Raw genomic sequence first — 6314 nt, 5'->3', positions numbered from 1 at the left:
ACTTACCCGTGATGGATGGCTCTATCAAGGAATGCATGAGGAAGGGGAAAGCAAAACTTTTAATTTGGATCTTCTTTGGGCTTAGTAGTTTCACCACTTTTTCACTTGCATAGTTATGTCTAGGAGAGGGGGGTAAGATTAAGGAACTCAGAACTTTCTTTCACTCTATGAGAGTTTTAGCTCTTAAAGTTTTATTCTAGGATATACCGTGTTATGTGAGCATTTTTACAAGTCATGGGGAATTCTGTATCATTTGTATAGGCACCTGATTCATTCCATTGCGAACATTGTACTAACGGGAATCTTTCTGGCAACGCGGGACAATAATGTGTTCTGTTTTTGAAATCCTGCTATGTTAAACCCCACCCTCAAGGTTCCTGTCCTGAAGTTAGTTTCTCATCTTAGCCAGTGGGTGCACTCAGAAGCCCCTTTGCTATAGTAGCAGTGGGTTATATGTTTCATTAGGAAACGGGCAGCTTTAGCACTAGCCTGCTTGTACCACAGAGCTTCATCCTTGCTGCAACTTGACTTAGTGCAATAGTGTAGACTCTTCTGTTCTCACAGATGTGGAGAGGAGGAGGAGGAACAGGAGGAGCCTCTCTTTTTCCCCTCTTAATACAAATTTGTCACATTTGCAAATGCTGATTCTGTGACTGAGAGCACATGAGCATATCAGCCATCAGAATTACCAACGAACTCCCTAAGTTGAAAGAAGGAAACCCCCCCCCCTCAAATTGTTAGTAGTCAGACGTGACTAATAGAGCCAGTGTACTGGCGAGCTTTCGCTTGTGGATGTTTTAAGGATTTGGCTTCTGTAAGTGCACCCGTGTGTTAAGCCTCTGAAACAAATATTTGGTTAGGAGTGCAGCTAACTACGTTTTGCTCCTAGATTTCATAGGGATAGAGGTGTATGAGTTGCTCAAATAGGTCATGATCCAGAGCCCTGTGTATGCATGGTGCCTACTTATGCACTGCTTCTGAGAAGCAGTACTTGCAGTCAGCCACTGGATTTTCACTGTAGCAGTTTTTTGAACCAATAAGTTATGACATCCACATATACAGCTTACATGCACAGATGATGGTTCTCACAAACGGCACCTTCTGTGAATGTGGCCTGACTATGAGCCTGCCAATGTGGCCCTGCAAATTTCATCATGTTCTTATGGGGGCTGCCCACAGGTATGAACTGTCCTTTAGTGGTTTAGCTACAATAAACCTTATAATTCACAGAGGATCTGTTCCCAGAATCACTGTGTGAATACTGGGTGGCAGGATTCTGCTGCCTCCCGATAGTACCCTTTCCAAATTTCCCATGAAATGAAATGACATAGATTTGCGACATAGAGGGTGCAAAAATTGTTTGGAGACTGACTGACTTCCTTACAATCAAATCGTGGTCAACGAACAAGTGAAACCATGAGTCGCAAATCTGTGAATGATGAGGATCTACTCTACTTTATGTATACTTGTGAGTTCTGCTTTGTGAGTTTAGTTTTTTGTCTTTTACTTGCTTTTTCAAAATATAATACTTGATAAATAAAAGACTGAATAATTTATCTGCGGTCACAATGAATCATTGTGGCTCACTGCCTTTTACCAGCCTAGGAAAGTTATTGAGCAGTGGTGGCCAGAGAGATAAATCCATCTAGGACTAAGGAGTAATTGTGGGACCTAATATACATAATTATGCATAATTATTTTCTAGCTGTAGTTACAGCTGATGACTCCAAATAAGCTTGTATACTGACACTGGCAATTTGATGCCACTGTTTATATGAAACTGACCATCAGCTGTCATTGTCCAGCTCCTCCTCCTGGGTCCTCCTCTCTGCCTTGGAAAAGTAAAGTAAACAAGAGAAGCAGTCCTGGAGAGAAGGGAGTAAACAGCATACTTTCCAGTCATCAGCCAGCAGGAGAGTAAAAGGCTAGAAGGAAGGGGCTGGGAACAACCAAGAAGGGCTTAATGAAAAGTGGGATCGCCAGAAGCACTGGGATCTCTGAGGAGATGGGAGCATTCCCATATGAATGTTATCGTTCTTTCTAGACCCCAACAGAGGTCCTTCTGTATTGAAAGCTGGGACAGAAGTCAATCAAGTGATATTATGAATGGGTAATTAATTCAATCGAGGAGGCCGCAACCCTCAGTTTGCAAGACCTGAGCAAGGCTGTTAACAACGGGGCATTTTGGAGGTCATTAACTCATAGGGTCGCCCTAAGTCAGAAGTGACTTGACAGCATTTACACACACACACACATAGGATATCAGACAAAACAGGGAGACCCAGATTCAAATGCCACCTCAGACACAGAGCTCTACTGGTAACTTTGAGCCAGTGAGTGTTGCTCTCATTAGACTGTTGTGAGGACAATTTTTTTTAAAAAAGTATTTACTACTGATGAATGCTGATGGACTTGATTGCTCTTGCGTTTATCTACAGAGCAAGCTTTTAGTGGCTAACAGCAGAAGTACTTTATCTGTAACATTCTGTCAGCTGGCTGTCTTCGGAGCTCAAGGAAACATGAGTGATATTCACAGCTCAAGGACCTTTGCTGAACTAGTCTTTCTGTGAAAGTAATCATTGATCTCTGTGTGGGTAAAGAATCTGGGATATTGACTCTGCACACATTGGGGGGGGGGGTTCAAACACCCACCAGTCTGGTGTGTAGGGTACCTGCTGGAATAGTGGGTGCCGACATGACTGTCAGCCCCACTGCATATATGGTGGTGTTTGGTGCAGGCATGATGCAGTTACAACTATATTGCTCTAGCCCTGATCTGTGCAATGCATTCATGATCAGGACACATTCTTGCTCTGATATCGATAGCTGAATTGCTCAAAAGCAAAGAATGCTATACAAAACGGTCATGGTGTAAATGGATTCACTTCCCCTTGGTTTCGGTAGCTGTATTTACACATGTTACGGAGCATGAAGACCTTCTGTGAAGCTGATTTTTAGATGTTACCCCAGTTTTATACCTGCCTCTCACCTTTTGTGGCGCAAGCAACATTGATTGGTTGAAGCTGTCGTCTGACCTGTAAATGGAATATATCGGTGGCTCTTCAGTTCCCAAACCAGCCTCTGTCAATAGAGCTCAAGTGAAATTTTGCAGTCTTAATGGGATTATTAGGTCTCCCTCATCTCAGGCAGGAAAAAAGTACATTACAAATTTCAAGCATTCACAGATTTCTGCCAGCATAAAGAGATCTTCTAAAATGGAACACAGGATGGACCTTATTAAGGAGGCAGTTATTCAATAAGGGAGCCATTAGTAAAAAGGCCCTGCTTCTCATGCTAACCAAACATACAGAATATATGGACAACGCAATTGAGCATTTGTAGAATGTTTTAAGAAACTTTCTTCCCCTGTTTTGCATCTTTGGTTAAATGCTTATATCTTACTAGTTTTCATTGCAACATGATTAACAATATGCCACTGTATTTGATCGAGGCAGGTTCTATGCTATTTATATTATTTGCTGCCTGGATTTATGCAGAAATTTGATTTTTCTGATACAAAATCACTGGATGAGTGAAAAATACCATATATGCACCAACAGTAACAGCAACGTGTCACTGAAATTGGAAGTTCTGTCTTCCTGTCACTGAGATTGTCCTTTCCCCCTTCTACAATGTACAGTTCAATTTACCCCTCATACTATGATACCATGATCTGGATCTTTCCAATGCCCCTTTCTACATCATTGGCTGCCACTGATGAGGATAAGAGAACTGTGTCCTGACAGAAGAACTGGATTCAGAAGGGGGGGTGGGGGCGGAATGCTACTACTGTGGCAGTTCAGTGTTAGCATTCCCACCCCAATTGTGGCAGTTCTGTGTTTCTGGTCATGTTTTGCCCTGGACTGGTAAAAATAATTATCTTCCCAAGGGATTAAATTGAAGGAGGAAATGCTAAAACTGCTGACTGCTGCTGTTTTTCTGTTATCCCTATGTATGGTGTAAAATTTGTCAATGTACAGTTCATACACAGGATTACCAGATCCCCCAAACTCAAGATTTACTATGCTCACATACACAAGGGACACCTCTGTATTGCATGGTGGTCCCATGGAACAGTGCTGCAATAGCTCCTTCTGTCTTGGTATTAGATTTTTTAGCTCGCCCTCCCTCCAAGAAGCTCAGAGTGGCACATGTGAACCCCCTCCCCCAGTTTTTCCTCACAAAAGCCTTGTAAAGATTGGTGAGCATCATGACTGAGTGGGAATTTGAACTTGTGTGCCCCCCCGCCTTCCCAGGTCCACTGATGTAACTGCTACATCAGGTTCCCTAACCATCTTCAACCCGCAGGCACCTGGGGAATTCTGACTTAGGGTGGTGGGCAGAACCAACCACACACTATCAGGGCGTGAGGCTATGCACACCTCTTCAACATTTAAGGCACTTTGCTTAACAGGATGGCTTTTAAAATGAACCTAATATTTTAAAATATTATCTTGCATACAAAAAGCTTACTTTCAGTCACACAGTGAAGATTCTTGTGCAGTGGCGGCAGCTGCTGCCAAAGCGATATTTTTAAAGCTATGCACACCCAACCAGACTTCCAACAGCCAATCATAGCTTTTGCTGGTACAAAGTTCCACCTCGCTCTGCCCACTTTCTAAAAACTCTTGATGGGTGCCCGGTGAGGTGTTGGTAGGAGCCATGGTGCCCATGGGGACCCCTGCACCACACCATACAGGCTCCATCAGTGAGCCCTTCAGCAGCTTTGTAGTGAAAGCAGGGAAACCATTCCTCTACTGGCTATCCTGCCACTTCTCCCTCGGTAGTTGCTTTTGCCAGTGTTCTCGTCCCCCGTATATGGTGCTAGTGGGGAAGTGGCCAGCAGTGGAAGGATTAAACCTTCCCTGTCGCTTCTGCTTTTTCTAGGGGCGTATGGTAATGGAGAAAGGGCCAATGGGGCTTTACTACACACAACTGCACTATAAAGGATTCTGTGTCCCTGAGACTGGCATATGTGCTTGAATCCAGCTTCAAAAGTGACTTGCTTCTTCGACTGTGGGAACGGAGGTAGTGAAAATAGAGCAGTAGTGTGACTGTGGACACAGATATTTGCCCCGATGCCCATATACATGTATCCCGTTTGTCTCTTGCATAAAGCCAGCAGGCATCTCATGAACATGATTATCAGTGCATTTACACACAAATGTACACACATTAAAAAACATAATAAATGTATCTGACCAAATCTGTTGAGGCATCTGCTGTTTCACTATCTGTGTATCAGCCACCCATTATCCATTCACCAAGTCCCCCTTCAGTCAAGCCTCTTTCCCGACCTACTTCTTTAGCAGTGATTTTGTTCAAGTACCTCACCCACATTTCTACTATAACTTGGCTTTTTTTCTACCCCATCCCATGACCAGAAACAAGGCTAATATGTTGCAGTTACCTAGTGGATCTTGTTGTTTTTTTTAAAAAGGCATCTCCCTGCCAAATTTCCCCTTTTCCTGCTAAAATTATCTAGGAGTACTCCATACCTGACCTAATGCCACCTGGCACAGAGTGGAGCCAGGGAAACTCACAGAAGGATGACACACACTGTGATGAGAGTGCTGTTGATACATTTTATGGTACAGAGAAGGGGAATGTTATCACAGAGTTGCCATTTTTGGTGGCATCTCTGTTGAGAACAATAGATCACCTGGTGTGTATGGTCACTTCCTGACCGCTCCCTTTTCTTGCCTATTTATTTATTTCCTTCAATTTATATACCGCTCACCCCCTGAGGGCTCTGAGCGGTTTATATGTTCCATTAATGCCAATCCTAACCTAGGGCCACATACATACAAGGGGGAGAGTGACTAGCCTACCAGGCACCCTGTAGCGAGTCATTGTTGTCTGCGGGAGCTCGTCCGACGATGTCCTCCTGGCGCTGGACTTTGATTGTTGCGACTTCCTGGCTGTTGCAACTCCTTCGGACCTGGATCAAGCACACGTCCGCGCATGCTCGCTGCCGGCCTCTGTCTAGTAGGCTCCGGCCTGCTGCGTTGCCCCACCTCTGCGCTTTTTGCCAGCCCAGCCTCCTCTCACTCGCTTTGCCTCACCAGCCACCGCCATGTTTCTCCGCCGCCACTACACCGCAAGGGACGGGTGCCCCCCGCTCTAAGAGCAGGTACCCATTTGTCTATTTGCCCTTTAACGGGCTTTCGAGCCGCTGGGTGGGCGGGAGCTGGGACATAGGGCCGGGAGCTCACCCCAGCCGCGGTGGGGCTCGAACAGCCGGAGCTGTTCGGCCAGATGTAAATGCAGGCTTCACTTACCACCTGCGCCACCGCTCCCTATCTGTAAGCCAT

This window comes from Gekko japonicus, unplaced genomic scaffold, assembly GCF_001447785.1.
Source record: "Gekko japonicus isolate JY-2015 unplaced genomic scaffold, Gekko_japonicus_V1.1 scaffold1448, whole genome shotgun sequence".
NCBI lineage: Eukaryota > Metazoa > Chordata > Lepidosauria > Squamata > Gekkonidae > Gekko > Gekko japonicus.
The sequence above is the reverse complement of the archived record's forward strand: the minus strand, read 5'-3'. Positions refer to the sequence as shown.